Genomic DNA, 18,177 nt, shown 5'->3' with positions numbered 1-18,177 from the left:
AGATGTAACACGAAAATATACTTCAAAAATACACACTCTCAGTTTCCATAAATCAATAGATACCCATTTGGGATGGCACATAGATACTTCCTACATCCTGAGATGCCTTTAATATAGCACTGGTACATTTAAAGCAATACTGAGTTTAGTGTCAAAAGGAAAAGGTTTAGGAAACAAAACAATGGTTAACAAATATTCTTAAGCAGGTAAGAACATTTGAAGTCCCCAATGCAAAGTAAATCAACCCTTTACCAGCTACACGAGTTATAGAATGTGTGACTTTTGTTGAGGGATAGTTAAAGCACAAGGTCAGAGGTTAGAAGAGTCTTTCAGGAAGGAGAATGCAGTCAGAGCAAGGTTTGTCCTCTTTTGTGTTAGGGGATCGTTGGGAGAGGACTACAGAACAATAGAAAAACAGGAGGACGCCAACAAGCTACCTATTAATGTCGCATTGAGGTTGGACATTCAGAATAACACTGGGTGACTGCAAAGAAACATCTTATGTGAAACAAATACCACAAATACCACAAGGCCGTTGCCTGCAACACTCTCCTCAGCTTTGGGCCGTCCGCCTTAAAGGACAACACAAGCCCAGTGAAGAAGCATGGAGGAGCGCATCGACAAGTATCAACCAGAGTCCACCTTAAAGGACATTTTCGAGCCAATCAAGCCCCTCAAGCTGCAATCGACTGCACCTCGCCAACGTTGTCTGAGATGCCTCGACCTGTGCTTCAGACCCAACATCCAGCACTGAGACGGTTCCTGACCCTGAACTGTTGTGTAGGCCAGCCTGCAGCCGTCCATCCATCCTCGCTCGCCGAACTGCCTGCCACCTGATACCCTCAGCTGTCTTGAACTCTGTGGCAGAAGCTGCAAAGCGCCCTGAAACCGACTCTACACTGTCGAGCACCAAGAACTTCTACAAGCACAAGGTACATTGTGGTTCTACAAGCACAATGTACATTGTGGTTCTGTTCCCGCTGGTCCTTCTCCGAAGGCCCCTAGTAACATTTTTTACATTGCTCCCTTTGTGCTGAAATTTTATCCTTGAGCTATTGCAATTAATTACTTTATTAACTACCCTCCTTTCAGCATCCAGCGTGCACCACTTTGTGAAACTGTCTGTCTTCTGTGCTACTTTACAAGGTGGGTTGTATTTTGTAGTGTGCTAGAACTGCCTGTTGAATAATATTAAAGTAGATATTTGTATATACAACCTTGACTGTACAGTGCCTTTTATCATTGGGTAATAATTGCATTTTTGCTGTGTTGCAACCATCCAGCGATCCACGACCTTGGGGAGATAAGCTTGCCGTTCTGTGGGGCTGATTGATGGTTTAGAAACAGATATTCATCCCTGTATCACTGGTGCCCCGGAAGTTGATTTGTCGCCCCTCCCTAGAAGTCTAAACTTATATGTTATAAAGCCTGGTGAAAACATGGCCTTTTATGTGTGGATTATTGAGGCCATCTCTGACACTGAGCACAGAAATATTCTCTTGGTGTGATGAACCTTTTTGTTTTGCACACCGTTTGGGCTGGGGACTGACCAGTTTGGGCTGGGGACTGACCTGTTTGGCCTGGGGACTGACCTGTTTGTGCCAGAGAATGACCTGTTTGTGCCAGAGAATTACCTGTTTGCACCGAGGGACTGACCAGTTTGTGCCAGAGAATGACCTGGTTGCGCCAGAGAATGACCTGTTTGCACCGAGGGACTGAACTATTTGTGCCAGAGAATGACCTGTTTGTGCCAGAGAATGACCTGTTTGCACCAGAGAATGACCTGTTTGCACCGGGGGACTGACCTGTTCGTATGAGGGACTGGTCTTTGCAGACAGGAGAATCACTGAACATAGAGCGCTTGTGTAGATATCTAATAGATAAGTTGGCTCAGTGGGTTGAAAGCTCAGAGATCTGCGTACAACCTGCAGTCACAGGTTTGCATATGCAGAGTTGACTCAGCCCTTCATCTTGGGGAGTTTGGTAAACTGGTTACTATTGAAGAAGGGATACACAACACCTATTATCACGGTGCTTAAAACACAGAGAAAACCCAACAATAATCCCTATTCAAAAATGTGATGTAATAACGGTTTGATATTATTATGATCTGTATATTGGATCATGTGTCCTTCTAATTAGAGGACTGGTGTCTGTGCAGTGGGCTTTGTGCAGAAGACTCGCCCCTTTGGGCAGAGGAATGGCTGCACTGACCTCCTTGCTCATAGGCGAGGTCTGGCCTCTTTGCTCATTGGACTGTACTGTTTGCTCAGAGTACTAACAGCCCAGCAGATCTGTGGCGTTCCATTATTCTGAAGTATGGTCACAGCTACCTGGTTACACCAGCACTACCTACTCACACAAAGAAGCATTCCGTACTTTGAAATACAACTTTACTCCACTCCATGAACAAGCCTAGGGTCTCTAATACCACTGCAGAAGTTAATTGGCGCAGTATAATGGCATATTAACATAATGTGATGTAATTAGCACTGTATCGTTCAGGCATTAAGAACAAATGCCGGGATAAGAGGCTGCATCCGCAGTAACGTTGTTTCTGTTTTTCCTCTTTGATACACATTAGAACTTTGAAATACTGTTTCGCTCTATACAGGGAACCAGAGCTACCATGCCTGCTGTCACCTTTTTGGAGGCTCATTTTAACCAGAACCTATTACTCCTTCGTCCCGTCCTCTTTCCTCCATACTTATGGGACATCTCTCGGTCCTGTGGGACGGGACCGGAGCACTTTGTAAAAAGCATAACATTTTTTTTTTCAAAAATGTGTCCTTCCTCTCTTTCTTGCGTGGGGCCCGGCACACGGCCGTAATCCCGCCCACCTTGGCTCCGCCCCACGCATCGCCCATCAGTCCTTTTCTCTGCTCGTTCGGGACTGGACGCACTTGCATCCTCGGAAGATTTTCTTCCCTTTTCCTCTCTGGCTCTCGCTAGCGATCGTGTACTAGTCTGTCTATGTCGTTCAAACTAGATTTTCCAGATTGTTCATCGTGTCTCCGTCGCTTCGCAAGGGCAGATCCCCATCCTCTTTTTTAAGAGTGTTTGGTTCCGGATCACCATTGGGACTCTTGTTTTTACTGCGACTCCCTTTCGGTCCGGGCACTTCAACGTCGGTTGGAGCGGTGGGAGGAGGTGTTCCGACAAACTCCTCCTTCGCATTTTCAGGCGTTCATCGACGAGAAGAAAAAACGTCCGGTAAGTTCTTTACTTTTCAGAGCACCCCGGCCGGGGAATACCTTTCCAGGTTCCTCTCGTGCCGGGAGGAGCATTGATCGCTCTGTCACCGGGGATTGTCCTGAGGTGCCCGTTGGGTCTAATAATTGTACCAGAGTTTTCTCCGAGGGTCTCCGTAAGAGGCCTGTGGATAACGGAGCACTCTCCGAGGCCCCTCCTGTGGGGGCTGTTTGTAGACCCAGTTCTACTGAGTCGTGGGGTACCGGAGCTCGCTCTGAGGCCTCTCTTTCGGCTTCCCTCAAGAATAAGACCAGGGTGCGCCCCAAGCCCTTGGTAGGGATGTTCGAGGCCCGTGCGGATAAGGCTGTCACCGGAAGTGAGTCCGAGGTCCCTCGTATAGAGGCTAAAGCTACCAACATTTCTGAGAGGCCAGACAAGGCCTTATCGGGGAAGGCTGTTTCTCACTGTTCCCGCTCTTGCGGCGACATCAGATCTGTTGAGGGGGCAAAGAAGGAAAGTTCTTCTTTTACCGGCAGTGCCGAGGTCCTTCCTGGGAAGGCAAATTTGGCGGTTGAAATGTCACAGAAACATTCCAGGCCTCATAGTACCGGCTCGGCCGAGGTTCCTTATGTTAAGGTTAAAGTTAAGACCCCTGATCCATCGACGGGGGCTCCTGCCTCACTTCCTCACGTGCCGCAGTTACCCTCAGGCGATGACAAAAGGGCGCCCGTTCCCGCCATGACCTCAGAGGCCATTTTGGGTGCTACCCCTACAACTACGCCATCGGCCTCAGGTGTAGGGCTTGGTTCCATGGGTGAACATAGAGTTCCTTGTGCGCATCCTTATCGGCCAGTTTATGATTGGAACGCCCGGATGCCCCACTCGCACAATGTTTCGTTGCCTGCGGGGTCGGCACCTTTGATTTATGTGGATACGTTGGTGGAGGGGCCGGTGTGGCACCCTTCCCCGTTACGTCCCTGGAATTATCCTCCTCATGAGAGGCCTCCTCAGGTTCCAAAGCAGTCCCCGGAGGGCCCCTTTTTTCGGTAAATTTCAAACGCTCATGCGTACCGACCCCATGAGGGAATATTTCAAAGAGCTTTTAAGGGAGATATGTCCGCCCGCGCCTTCGGCTCCACTCGTTCCTCCGGTGATTCCGCCGGTGCCTCCCTTGCCTATGGTGCCTTCCCCGACTCTTCAGCCTTTGCCCCCATCGTCCCCTGTGGACAAGGCAGCGCCCGACACGGCTCAGCAGGATCCTGACCTGTCGGATGACGCACAAGGCGATCAGGACAACAAGGACCTGCCCCGCTCTATTAGAGCTTTTCATGACCGGGTACTGGACATGATGTGCTTCTTAGATGTTCCGGTGCCCGAGGCACCCGCTCCGCAGGAGGGCGTGCTCTCTGGGGCGTTCACCGTGTCTCCTTTGGAGCGTAACGGCCTGTTCTTGCAGAAGGACGTTCTGGCCGAGGTCCGCAGGGTCGGGGAAAAGCCACACTCTGGACTTTCCGTCAATAAGAAAATTGACGCGAGATACAGGCTACATTCTTCGGAAGAGGTGGCCCTGTCATCTTGTCCGCCCCCCTCCTCCACAGTGCTGGCTGCAGCCACTTTACAGTCCAGGCCTGCAGCATCCTCTTCCACGATGGCTACTCAGGTTCTGGGAAAGGAGGACAAGCTCCCTGACTCCCTTGGGAGAAAAATCTTTGCCAACTCGGCCTTGCAGTTCAGGCAGGCCAATGCCGAACTGGTGTTAGCGGGGGCTAATATGCGGATGTGGAAAGATCTGTTGGAGTTTGAGGAGTTCATCCCGGTCGAGAAGCTGGTAGACTTTAAGGGGGGATTATCCGATGCCAGGGTCTTGGCCCAGGATCTCCTGGAGGCTGCGGCTCATCACGTAGACACCTCGGCTCGGGCCGTATGCTGGGGTTTGATACCTCATGGCAGGCGTGGCTGCATGCCACTAAATTCTCAAAAGAAGTGCAGGACAAGGTGTTGGACCTTCCGTTCGATGGTAAGGAGCTCTTTCATTCTACAACAGATGTAGAGCTCACCAAGACGAAGGATAGCACTCAGACAACTAAATCTTTGTCGGTCCTTGTTAAGACCCCTTTCAAAACCCAGAGACCGTTGTCGCAAAGCCGACCCTCCTCTAGCTTTAGGGGCTTCCTCGACCGGAAGTCTCGCAGAGTGGATACCCCTTCGGGAAATAACCGCCGTAGGCAACAACAGACTTGGTTTTTCTCCCGCTCCCTCCTCCTCAGGGTCAGGTGACGACACCACCGACAAACCTACTAAATGAGAGTTCTCCGCGCTCGCACGAGACCCCGGTGGGAGGATGCATTGCGTCTCATTGGGAGGCGTGGCAGACAATCACCGAAGACAGATGGGTCTTGTCAGTCGTTCGGGCGGGCTTCTGCTTACCCCTACCCCATCCTTCAACCCTCCTTTTCAGCTGTCGGGCTTGCCCTCCCTCAAAGCCGAGGTTCAGAAACTTCTGGACCTCAGAGCTGTGGAACCCGTTCCCCTCGGGGCTTCTACTCCCGGCTGTTTACAGTGCCCAAACTCAACCAGGCTGGTCTGCGCACCATCCTAGACCTTTCCCAGTTCAATCTTTTCCTACCCCAAGTGAAATTCAAGATGATCACGCCCAGCCAGATACGGTCCTCCTTGCAGATGGGCGATTGGCTCAGTGTGGTGGATCTTCAGGATGCGTACATGCATATTCTGATTTGGAATCGACACAGGAGATATCTCTGTTTCTCTTTGGGAGAGGAGCACTTCCAGTTTCGAGTGCTTCCTTTTGGCCTCAGCTCGGCGCTGTGTGTCTTCACGAAGATGATGTCGGTGATTGCGGCCTATCTTTGTCTGCAGGGTATCCATGTGTATCGGTATTTGGACCAGTGGCTCTTACGCAGCCCTTGTCCGTTGAAAGCAGCGGGCAATCTTCAGTCTCTCCTTCAGCTCCTGTTCCATCTTGGGCTGTCGGTGAACTGGTGGAAATCTTCGTCTGCAGGGTATCCATGTGTATCGGTATTTGGACCACTGGCTCTTACGCAGCCCTTGTCCGTTGAAAGCAGCGGGCAATCTTCAGTCTCTCCTTCAGCTCCTGTTCCATCTTGGGCTGTCGGTGAACTGGTGAAAATCTTCCATGACGGTCTCGCAGGACTTGATTTTCTTGGGTTTTCGCGGGACCACGATTGACTGCAGAGTGTACCTGACCGGGGACAGGATGGCGGATCTGTTAGCCACGTGTCAAATGTTTGCGCATGTCGGCCTGGTGGTTCTAGAGGCTTCTGGGCCTCATGGCCTCGTGCGTGTTGGCTCTTCTTCTTGCTCGTCTCAAGATGAGACGAACCTAGATGGCTCTTCGAAGTTCTTGGCATCAGGGTGTGGACCCAGATTCCAAGCTGATAATGATTCTGGCTTCCAGGAGAGTGGACCTGGAATGGTAGTCATCTCTCAGCAACCTGTCGGTAGGTGCTGGGTTTCAGGACCCAGCCCCTATGGTGACGATCACGACGGACTCCTCCCTCCTGGGGTGGGGTGCGACGTTAGATCTTCTTCAGGTCTTGGATCTCTGGTCGCCTCAGGACAAGCTCCTCCATATAAATCATTTAGAGCATCTGGCGATCTTCCTAGCGCTCAGGCGTTCAGACCGATCATAGCCAACAAGGTGGTCCGCATACGCAGGGATAATGTGGTGTCGATGTATTACATCAACAAGCAAGGGGGAACCAAGTTTCCCCCCCTCGTGGACCTGTCCATCCAGATTTGGAAGTGGGCTGTGCTTCATGGCGTTTGGCTGCTTGCAGTGCACATTCTGGGCCAGCTGAATGTCACAGCGGATGCCCTCAGCCGGCGGACAGTGGTCAGCTACGAGTGGGAGTTGAAGGCGGAGGTCCTCTCATGGATTTTCTTGCGTTGGGGCATGCCGGAGGTGGACCTCTTCGCTACGGCGGTAAACAAGAAGCTTCCTCAGTATGCCTCCAGAAGGGGGCTGGGAGCCTCCTCTCTGGGGGAGACTCTCGAGATTCCATGGCACAACATGATGTCAAGAGTTGTGACCCATGTTGAATCCTTAGACTGGGTAGATGTGGGAATGAGCTGTCGCCGCCCATTATTCTATCCCAGAACAAACTAAATCAATAGACTGGGTGGATGTGGGGATGAGCTGTCGCCGCCCACATTCACGCCAGAATCCAGGAGAACTGCGCAGTTGGCACAAGACCACTCCAAAGATACAACCTTCTTGTGGGGGGTTCCACATCACCACTCTACTGTATGGATGCCATCAAAACAATGTTAAGCAAGGGTCCTATACTATCAAGCAAAAGACCACTCTATTGAAATGCAGTAATTCAAGACAGATCCCAAAAATGGATGCCATACCTGTACTCACCACTATCAGAACGCCGGCGTTTTAAAACCAGCAGACTTTTGTGTAAAACTGAACAGAGGAACCCAAACCAGGCCAAGGAAAGACTTGCTAAGAGGTGGATACAATGTAAAACTATATTCTGAAATGTCTTGAATGAAGTAATTATTTAATGTATATGTAAAAATTGTAAGTTTTGATTTAAACTGGGAACTAAAGTGACATTTAGCTGAATTCTGCCTGACAACAACCCCCGACAGGAGTTGAACCTTGATCAAACTGCATTCCCAGGCCTGGCTGCCTCCTGCTTCCCCACCAAAAGGAGATGACATCTCTCTGATTAGATTAGGGGAGGGGCACCTGCAGGAGGTTGAACAAAGCCTTGTCCTGGACTCAGGCAAATGTTATATTGGGGGGGCGTAAAGTGGCTTCCTCTTGGGAGAAACTGGGAGGGGCAGTGCCTCTGCTAGCAAGCTGAGCTTGGGGAAGTGGATAAACCAGTTATTCCACCATGTGATGTGGGAAGCCACACCCCTTTTTGACCAGGGCATAATTTTAAAAAGATAGATAACTCATAGTGCGGACTTGTCTGAATTATATAAGTAATATCATTATTCTGGTGATTTTTCTGTGCACGTTTTAAGAGGTGTTAGGACCCTGTGGTGTATTCTGGGGGGGTTGCTAGCGGAAAATAGGGTCTTACTCCAAATGTCTGCATGTTAAAAATCGGACACTTCATCAATTGATGTCCATACTCCTTGCGCACATGGTGTAATTTTTGGTAAATGTCCGATATTGGTAAACCAGTCAAAAAGCGCAAAATGTTGTCATTTTTGAATGCAAGCCCCCAGGAAGATCAGAGGCGGACAAGCATGGACCATAAGGAATATATAATGTGTACATGTAATTTCAACAAATTGTGTATCTGGGAAATATGTATTTGAATCAAATATAGATTTGTGGGCAAATTGACCAGGGGAGGATCCTCTGACCCATAAACAGACCTCATCATGATGACAATCCATTTCCTTCCCCCAATCATGGGCAGGTTTAGTTATGACCAACGCACACACCCACTTTCTAAAGACATAAAAAGAGCCACTGGAAGCCAGACAGGAGATTCACTTTCCACTTTCTTGCGGGACGCTTTGCTGGGAGATTCCAGACTTCAAATCCATCAACCTCCAGAGACCAGAGATCCAGAGAGACCAGAGATCCAGAGAGACCAGAGATCCAGAGAGACCAGAACTGTGCAGTGCTGAGAGCAGAACCAGAGACCAGACCGCTGTTCAGAACCACCTGCCGGAAGTCCTGTCCAACCTGACCAGACCTTGACGGCTTATTTCAAAAATATAGTGTGAGTACTCACTGTGCAAAACCAATTTCTTAGTTTAAAATAATCTAATCCAAACTATTTTAGCTTATTAGAACTACCTCCTAGAATTGTGTCATTCTGTCATCCTTAAAACTGAAAACTGTCATCTGTCATTTTGAACTTTTAAATTTCAAATCTGAAAAACTACCTTCACGAAATCGGCCGTATCTCTAGGACCGTTTGTGTTAGGAGCGAGTTTTAACTGTCATCTTAAAGCTAAGATTCTGAGCTTTCCAACGAGCCTAGAACCGACTTCCTACTCCTTATACTGCCTCCGTAATCGCGCTCGACGCACGTGACTAAATTTGCTGCGATTTGACATTTTGCACAATTTCAGCCACGTGTAAAAATCAGCAGCTTCTTGCTTTCCTTTGCTAAAATTTGTTTTAACCTGCTGGTTACACATAGAGCATTGCTAAAGTGAGCCTGAACTAATATAAACTAGATATCACCCACCCTGAACCTCTAGAGGGAATTAAAAGCATTTTTAGCACATTTCTCACTTCATTGTCATCACATACAAAGCATTTTGGGCCTGTGTTTCAAACTTCTACCTGTTTCCTCTAAGCTTGCTGGGGGGGAACTGAATTTCGTATTGTATTTGATTGCATTCCTGAGAACTGCGTGCTCCTCTTTCCATCTTCTTCCATTTCTTACATTGCATGGGGGGGGTGAATTGCCAGAGAAAAAGCGATTATCTTATCTTTTGCTAAAATCATATCAAGTTATTTCTGTACTGCATTTTATTCCTCATTGCTTTTCCCTTGAAACCATAAAAGTATTTTTGCTACCTTATCCATCCTATACTAACTCCTCATTGATTGTAAAGAAGTGTGCTAGGGCCAGATTACCCATTGTTGATCAACATTATATCCATAAGTGTGATATCAATTATTCATTTATTATAAAAGTGTGATATATATCTTGTTAATTTTTCAAATAAACCTTTTAATTTGCAAAACAAACCTACTTCTTGGCTCTGTGGGGTCAGGGGGATTCTAAGAGGGGGGTGTTATACAAGGGTTGTCATCCAGAGTACTGAACTGGATATAAAAATACATCAATAAGGGTTTTCCTCAGCATCCCAGACTAGGCATTGACTTAGCTGTAGTGTTGATTGAATATCGCTTACAAAGTGGGGGCTCGTAGCCGGGATCTTCTGGGTTAGTTTTAGCACTTGTGCAGCTTGATACAGTGTGCTAACTGACGGGATACATACATCCGGTCGGATCACCACGCTGTGGTACGCTCTACAGCACTCCTCAAAGGAACACTCTAAGGAGAAGGTCTGTTTTGCAAAATAAAATACAAACTTCTGTAAGTCAGGAAGGAACTCAAATTCCAGAATGACGACACTGGTAGACATCAAAATAGCCAGAGAGCACTTCCTACATAAGCTATTTGTGAGAGGTGAGTGGACTCATCAGGACCAAACGATCTGATTGCAGGCAATCGCGCAACAGGTCACTGAAACAGGGTCAGATACATGGAGAGATCAGGGTCCATTACATGTGGCCCTGAGTGAATTATATATGGCTCCTAAAGCTAAAGATGAACACGACAAGATGGTTAGGATAGCGGCATATTTGTATCTATATATGGGAGCCATGCAGGACAAATGTGCTGAAGGCCAGGATCTGGCAAATAGGCAACAGATGGCGTTAGAGAAGGCCCAATCTGATCTGGACTCTTCTGAGCAGAGGCTGCTCAGGAGCCAGGAGTCAGAAAAGGACAGCAGACAGTACATCACTAAAATAAAGGAGGATATGGATGTGCTGCAACAGGAAAAGGCTGACCAGGATACCAGATTTCTGGCCTTGCAGAAGGAGTACCAAGAAGGTTGGACTCCCTACTGCAGAGCCAGAAAAAGCCAGAGCAACAGTTAGACTTCAATAGGGCATGTGCTGAGCAGGTAGTCACCCTGCAAAGCCACCTAGATAGGGAGAAGGCAGAGAGCAATACACTGATTTTGAAAGACCTGGATACCCAGGCAGTGTTTGACCAGGAGCGCCAGAAAGCTGGTGCCTTTCAAAGGCAAAGAGACGACCTGGCGGCACAGATGCAGGCTCTTAGTCAGGAAAGGGATACCTTAGGCCAGGAAGTCTGCCACTTAAAAAGGAAAATGGAAGAAAATCACCTGGCCCTCCAGGGACTGGGTGACCTCCAGAAAGAACACCAGAACTTGTAAGAGCACACCAGGAGGGTGGAGGATGCTCTGGCAAGAAAGGAGCAGGCCAATAGGGACACAGCTCAGGAGGTAACCCTCCTGCAGCAAAGACTGGCCCAGTACTCCAGGACCAATCAGGAGGCACAGAGAGAGAATGAGGCTCTCTGCCAGCACAATGATAGGCTCCAGCAACAGGTAGCTATGCAGGAGAGACTGATAGAGTCTAGTAAGGCCTTAACTGAGGAACTGAAAGCGCAGGCTCTTGCATTGCAACAGGGAGCAGGGGCGGATAGAGATGAGGTTCGCTGGGAAGGAGAAACTCCTGAGCATAACCTCAGGAGCCCTAGTGCCAGAGGCCTTCATCCCTCCCAGTCCCTTGTCTCTGCCACCCCCATGTCCCCTGGCGCACATGAGCCCAGGGCCACGGGGATGGCAGATTACTATCCAACCAGAAGTATGGGGCTCATAGGCCAGTACCTCCCAGGAATGGATGGGCGGGCAACCGGGTATGGGCACCCAAGCACAGTGCAGTTTAGTGGGGAACCCCAGGAGAGTAGGCCCACTAAGGGCATCCTGAAAACCTATGCCCAGTTAGGTCAGTGGGGGGGGTACCCATCAAATCCTGGCAGCAAGGAGGGATCTGAAGACTCCTCTGAGCGTTACAGGACGCAGGAGACCAGGTCCCCACATTCTGCCAGCCATTCCCAGGCTCACAGAATCCGGGAAAACCTGGAAGATCAGACAGGCACCTCTGGGAGGAGTGCTTCGGAGTCAGAGGATGAATGGACCAGGGTGACCCGAACCAAAAAGGCCAATAAGGCAAAAAGGGCCTTGCTTAAGGACCCATTGAAACAAATAAAGGCAATAAGGAGTGTCATCACGCCTTATCATAAGAACGCCAAGTATTCTGTTTGGGAACACTTGGAGCTCTATGAGCAAATGATGGAGACTTTCCATTTGAAGGACAGCAGTAGCTGCATCCAGTAAATCAAATGGACCTTCTCACCAGAATACTCCAGTTTCTTTGCAGGGCTGGAGGATCAAAACCATTCAAGGTGGTCCACATACAGGGCGGCCATCTTGAAAAAAAATTCTGTGCACAGAAATCCTCAAGAGGCTCGCAAGGCAGCCTACAATTTGCAATGTGGGGAGGATCAGGCCCCACAAGAGTTTGTGCAAGAATTAAAGTGTGCTTTTGCGCAGACCACCAGAAGGGTGCGCACGGATAGCAGAGAATTCATCAATACGTTTTTCCATGCCTTACCCAAATACATCATGACCCAGATAGTGAGAGATTTTCACGAGAAGAGGTCACTAGACTGGGTCATTGAACAGGCTACCCGGATCTATGAGGTGCAGAAGCCCATAGAAAATAAAAGTAATGCGCAGAAAAACCCCAAAACCAACAGCACTCCTGCTGCTGCCAAGGTGGCGGAGGTAAAGGTTGCCCCCGTTTTAGATTTGGAGATGGGGGGGCCTAAAAACCTGCCTGCACCAAATAATTCACAGCCCAGAAGGCCCTCGGGCCAGCCACAGACAGGGAGTCGAGGAGGTAGTCCCGCAAATGGGGTCCCTCGCTCCCCTGATTATGTAAGTCCCCGCTACAAGGGAAACAGACCAATCCTGGGTTATTTGTGGACTCCCCCAGCCCAAGGGGGGGGGGGGGATCCAGCCAAGCACCTAACCCATGGAACTTCCCTCCCAACTTCCCACAGGAGGGCAGAAATTCTCCAAATCCTCGGCAGAACTTTTTCCCCAGGCCTCCGCCCAACTTCCAGCCCCAAAATCATCCATCCTTCTTTCCCCACTTTCCTGAGCCCAGACAACCTAATCCGGGAGAGGGGAGGCCAATGGTGGAGGGGTACCAAAATCTTCCCAACCAGGGGTTACTACCAGAGAAGGGATAGCTACCCTTCCCGGGATCAGCCCAGGGGAGAAAACAGGACCCCATATCAGCCTGAGCGGGTTTCACAACTTGAGCGCCAGGTCCAAAATATGGCACGGGATCTGGGTCACATACTGAGGGCTCAACAGAACCCTCAGATGAGCATGCCACCGCAGAATGCCCCAAACTCTGGACCTGGTGCTCCAGAACAATGACGGGGGCAGCACCCCGATAACCCACCGGTTCCCAGGGAGGAGGCACAAGGGGAAGGGGGGGTGTAAAGCCTTGGAGGAAGCTTCCTTCCCAACTTGTAAACAGCCCCTGGAAAACCAGGAACCGGAAACAAAATCTCCTGCCCCTGAAAGCCTGCCTCCCAAGGAGCACAGGGGGGGGGTAGGAGAAACAAAGGACCCGAACAGACCCACTTTGTGGAGGAGGTACAGGTCTTCCAATTTGAGGGAGAGGGATCCTCAGAAGATCCTGGGAAAAGGATCGTCTCCTTTAGAGATGGGGGAACTCCTCCCAAAGAAAAATGGGTCCCAAGGATTCCAATCCAGACTGGGGAGATATGGAGACTGAGCTACGGCCGCCCATCATCTCATCCCAGAACCCACAATACCGAAATCCCCTGGTTCAAACCCATCCTGGTGACTGCCTCCAAAAAGGGGGGGGCGGCCCAGAACCGGAACCAGGGGAACCCACAATGGCTCTGATCTCCAGTTGCCAACTTTTTCTTTCAGATTCCCCATGCTCTTCACAGAATTCTGCCCAAATCTCTTCGCTAGCAATGTCCAAAACCAGAAAGTTAGCCCACCAGTTGTCCAAAAATGTGCATTATCTGTGCCCCCTTGAGGAGAAGGAGGGAAGATATTATGCCCCTGTACAAGTACAGGGGCAGGGTACAATTTTGGCACTGGTGGACACTGGATCCCAAGCTACCCTTCTGTCCAAAAGGGCCTTTGATGAACTAAATGCAGGAAGGGGGGAGAATTACCGTATTCCTCTCGCCTCTCTTCCTGGACAACTGCAGAACTTTGACGGGAAGGAAATTCCTGTCGAAGGGACTGCAGACTTGGACATCAAAATTGGGCGACACAAGGTGAAACACCCGGTCATAGTAGTGACTCCAGAGGGCACCCCTTGTTTACTAGGGAATGACCTCCTGAGAAGGTTGTCACCCCTAATAGATTGCGTAAACAAGGTCCTCTGGACCCAGACTAGCCGACCAATGAAATTAAAACAGAGTGTCAACCATGTTAGTTTAAACGGCACCTGCCACATGGTTGAACAAAAATCTGACCAAGTTGAATTTCACTTCCAGAACAACCAAATTCCAGACGTGACAGTAATAGCAGTAGGACAACAGACTGGTGATGGGGGGTCCTCTCTATTTCTGAAAATCAACCTTCCTTCCAGTTTAAGGTGGTATTCCACACTGGAAGGAAATACTCTGAAATTCTTTACCAATCCACAATCAGACACTCCCACTCCTATAGTCCAGAAAGAGGTGAAATCAGCTCAGAGCCTGGCTGATATTCAGCAAATTGGAGAGCAGTTGTTCATCCATGTTCAGTTAAATGATGGGAAGGACTCTGTTCTCGCTCGAGTGTGTGTGAACAACGGTAAGAGCTTCATCAGCGAAGCCATGTTCCGCCAACTCCCAAAAGATCCAGCCATTCCCACATTCAAACTGATAGACAAATGGGAAATGGAACTGGAAACACCCAATTCCAAACATCTCCTGCCAAGCGGGTGTATGCTCAAAATCTCCATTGGCAACAAGAGCATAGTCCATAATTGTTGGGTCGTGCGAGACGTCACTGCCGCCTTTTACTTAGGCAGTGACATTCTCAATCGCTTCGCCATTAGTTTGGACCTAATAAACTTCAAAGCTTGGTCCCGATTAGCGGATAATCCCATGGGCTTTGATGATTCAGAAAAAGCATTTATGTCAGCTCAATTGCTACCTTATGCAGTTGAAATTCAGATTAAAGAGGAAGTCACCATCCCAGAAAGGACCCCACAATTCTCCCTGGGAGTGAAAGTTAAAAGAGGACAAAAATTGAAAAACCCATATGCTTATATACATCTAAATGCTTCTCTCCAACAGCAAGGGTTGGGGGTAAACCCAACTCCATTAGTCAACATAGAACATGACACCGTTCCAATAGAGGTGGATAACAGCGACTTAAAGAGTATTACTCTAGCCGCAGGCACCATTGTTGGAATGGCAGTTGATGACCGACATTTCTCCATTGATTTAGGAAATGAACTGTTAGGACCTATCCCCAAGGACTGTTTTGACAGTGACGACAATACAACACCAGACAGGATTTTCACCCGGCATGGGGAGAACTTCCTGGGGTGCACTTCTTGCCCTAATGGTAAGCAAGATGTCACTTGTGACGTCAGGAGGGATGAGGTGATTTTCCAGGTCCATGAGGGCTGCCTTACCCACCTGAAGCCTCCAGTCCAAATCAGCACTCTGACCAGGGACTTCTCCACCCAGCTGGAGGAGGCCGCTGAGATAGCCAAACCAGAAGTCTTTCCAGGCTTCAGGCAGATGGTGGAAGAGAGGGTCAACCTAGCTGATGCCTGCGTGACTCTGGAACAGAAGCAAAAGTTGAAACAAGTTTTCTTGGATTTCCAAGATCTCTTTGTGGTAGACTCATATGACTGTGGTTGCACCGACATCCACACAACAAGAATTCCCACGGACCCTGGAATGACTCCAGTGTTTGTGAAGCAATATCGCTTGTCTCTCGCATCCATGAAGTCCCTTACTGAAATAATTAAGAACCTTGAGTCCCGGGGAATAATCCGTCCAGTACACAGCACCTTCAATAATCCGGTGCTGGGAATATTGAAGCCAAACGGCCAGTGGAGACTCTGCGCCAACCTTAGGGAGCTCAACAAACGGGTCCATACTTCCCGATGGCCTCTGCCCTACATTGACCAAGGGCTTGCCCAGATTCAGGGGTCACAGGTATTCACAGCAATAGACCTGTCAATGGATACTGGACCGTGCCTGTCAGTAGGGAGGACCAATACAAACTAGCTTTTACCTTTGGGGGCCAGCAGTACACATGGACCCGGACTCCCTTCGGAGACCTCAACTCCGGCAATGAATTCAACATTTTCCTACATAAGGCCATGCCCAACCTGGGTGCGAGGGGTAACCTGGCTTATGTAGATGATGTCCTCATCAAAAGTTCATCTGTGGAAGAACACATAGCAGAGATCCGTTATGTTCTGACACAGTTGAGGGCCGCCGGAGCAAAACTTTCCTTCCAGAAAGCACAGTGGTGTAGAACCCGTGTTAATTTCTTGGGGCATGAGATTACTCCTCAGGGTCTCTGTCCCCAAGAAAAGAAAGTGGAAGCACTTCAGAAGCTGAAAGACCCCACAACTCTGCGGGAACTAAGGAGCCTCCTTGGACTGACTAATTACAGCAGAAAGTTAATTGAAGGCTACACAGAGATCACTAGACCCCTGATTCATCTCTTGAAGGGGGGGTCAAGTGGGAATGGGGTCCAGAACAATCCGAGGCAGTAAGACAACTCAAGAGAAGCCTCTCACAAGCGCCTTGCCTAGCTTACCCTGTCAGAAACAAGGAGTTCTTCCTGGAGACAGGGTTCTCTAATACGTGCTTGACGGCAGTATTATACCAAAAGCATGACAAGGTCAATAAAATAATCTCCTATGCGAGCAAAACTTTATCCTCTGTGGAGGAAAAATTCAACAATTGTGAGAAGGCACTCCTGGCAACGGTGTGGGCATTGAAGAATTACCACCCGTTTATCCAGGGGGAACACATCATAGTGGAGACTCCACACCAGCCTCTGCAATACCTCCAAAGTGACAGAATCCGGGCCGGAAATGTGAGTAATTCCCGAATTACTTCCTGGATTCTGTCAATGCAAGGCTTTGCTGTGGAGGTCAGATATGGCCAAAACAAGAAGAGTCCCCTCGCGCAAGGTCTGGCTGACTTGCATGATTGTGCCAGAGAAAACTGTCTCGAGGACGAAAGTCTAAAAATCAAGGACAACATGGAGGCATACCTTAATTCCCCACACAAAGTCTTTGAAGAAGACAAGTGTGAGGGAATGCCCACTGTCTATGTGGATGGATGCTCGTACCATGTTGACAACAATGGGGAGTAAGAACTGGTGGCCGGCGTAGGGAATGCATGGGTGAATGAGTCCCCAGAACCCTCCGCTGGATACAAAATTGGTCCCCGAAGTAGTCAGGTGGCAGAATTGATGGCTGTGCATCAGGCCATCCTCACTGCTGTCCAACATCAACTCCACAAACTGGTCATAATCACAGATTCGGATTATGTACGGAACGGGTTCGTGGAGCACCTGGTAAATTGGAAAACCAGAGGCATGTTATGTGCTAATAACAAACCCTTGAAACATGGGAAGTTAATCCAAAATGTTGATGATCTGGTCAACTCGAATGGGATGACCATCTGCTGGAAAAAGATCAAGGGTCATTCCAAAGTAGAGGGACCAAACAAAACTGGAAATGACTTAGCTGATCAGCTGGCACAAACCGGGGCCATCCAAGGGGATCTAATAGAGATTGAGTCCCTGTTGGGGGAAATCCAGGTCACTACTATCACTAGGTCCCAGACAAATGCTCACAATGATCTTTCAACTGCACAATGGAGTAAGGAGACCCCTGATGCTGATTTAATCACAGCTCAGAAGGGGGATCCAATAATGGGTAAGTTTTACCAACACATTGAGGACCCTGAGAACTTTCCCTTGATGGATACTGATTACATCGGGAAAGAGGATCTAAGAGTATTGATGAAATGTCCAAAAATGTTCTGAATCCAAGACGGTTTGTTGGTAAGGAAATCCCAAGCCGGCCATGATCAGTGGGTGGTTCCTACCTCATTCTGAAGCCTGATGTTAAGTCACGCCCATGATGCGACCACCGCCGGTCATAGGGGGTTTCACACAACACTATAAATCTTAAGAAGGTTGCATACTGGCCACACATGGGGCAGGACCTCGACCAATACTTGAAGCGGTGTCTTGTGTGTGCACAATTTCAGCCATCATCCCTCACACACTGTGCGCCTCTCCAAAAGAGGGGGATGACACTGCCATGGTCAGATTTGCAAATCAACTTTGTAGGCCCTGTAATTCGCTCGTCTAGAGGAA

The 18,177-nt window shown here is 49.0% G+C and overlaps 1 protein-coding gene across 2 annotated transcripts in view; it reads left to right on the top strand.

Moving 5' to 3' along the window:
• LOC138452984 (uncharacterized protein KIAA1958-like) overlaps nucleotides 1–18,177 on the top strand; it is a 451,039-nt gene that overhangs the window by 188,390 nt on the left and 244,472 nt on the right. The gene's annotated exons all lie outside the window — the stretch shown is intronic.

The sequence above is a fragment of the Ambystoma mexicanum genome, chromosome 4p (assembly GCF_040938575.1).
Source record: "Ambystoma mexicanum isolate Mex_15411 chromosome 4p, UKY_AmexF1_1, whole genome shotgun sequence".
Classification (NCBI taxonomy): Eukaryota; Metazoa; Chordata; class Amphibia; order Caudata; family Ambystomatidae; genus Ambystoma; species Ambystoma mexicanum.
The sequence above is the reverse complement of the archived record's forward strand: the minus strand, read 5'-3'. Positions and strand labels throughout refer to the sequence as shown.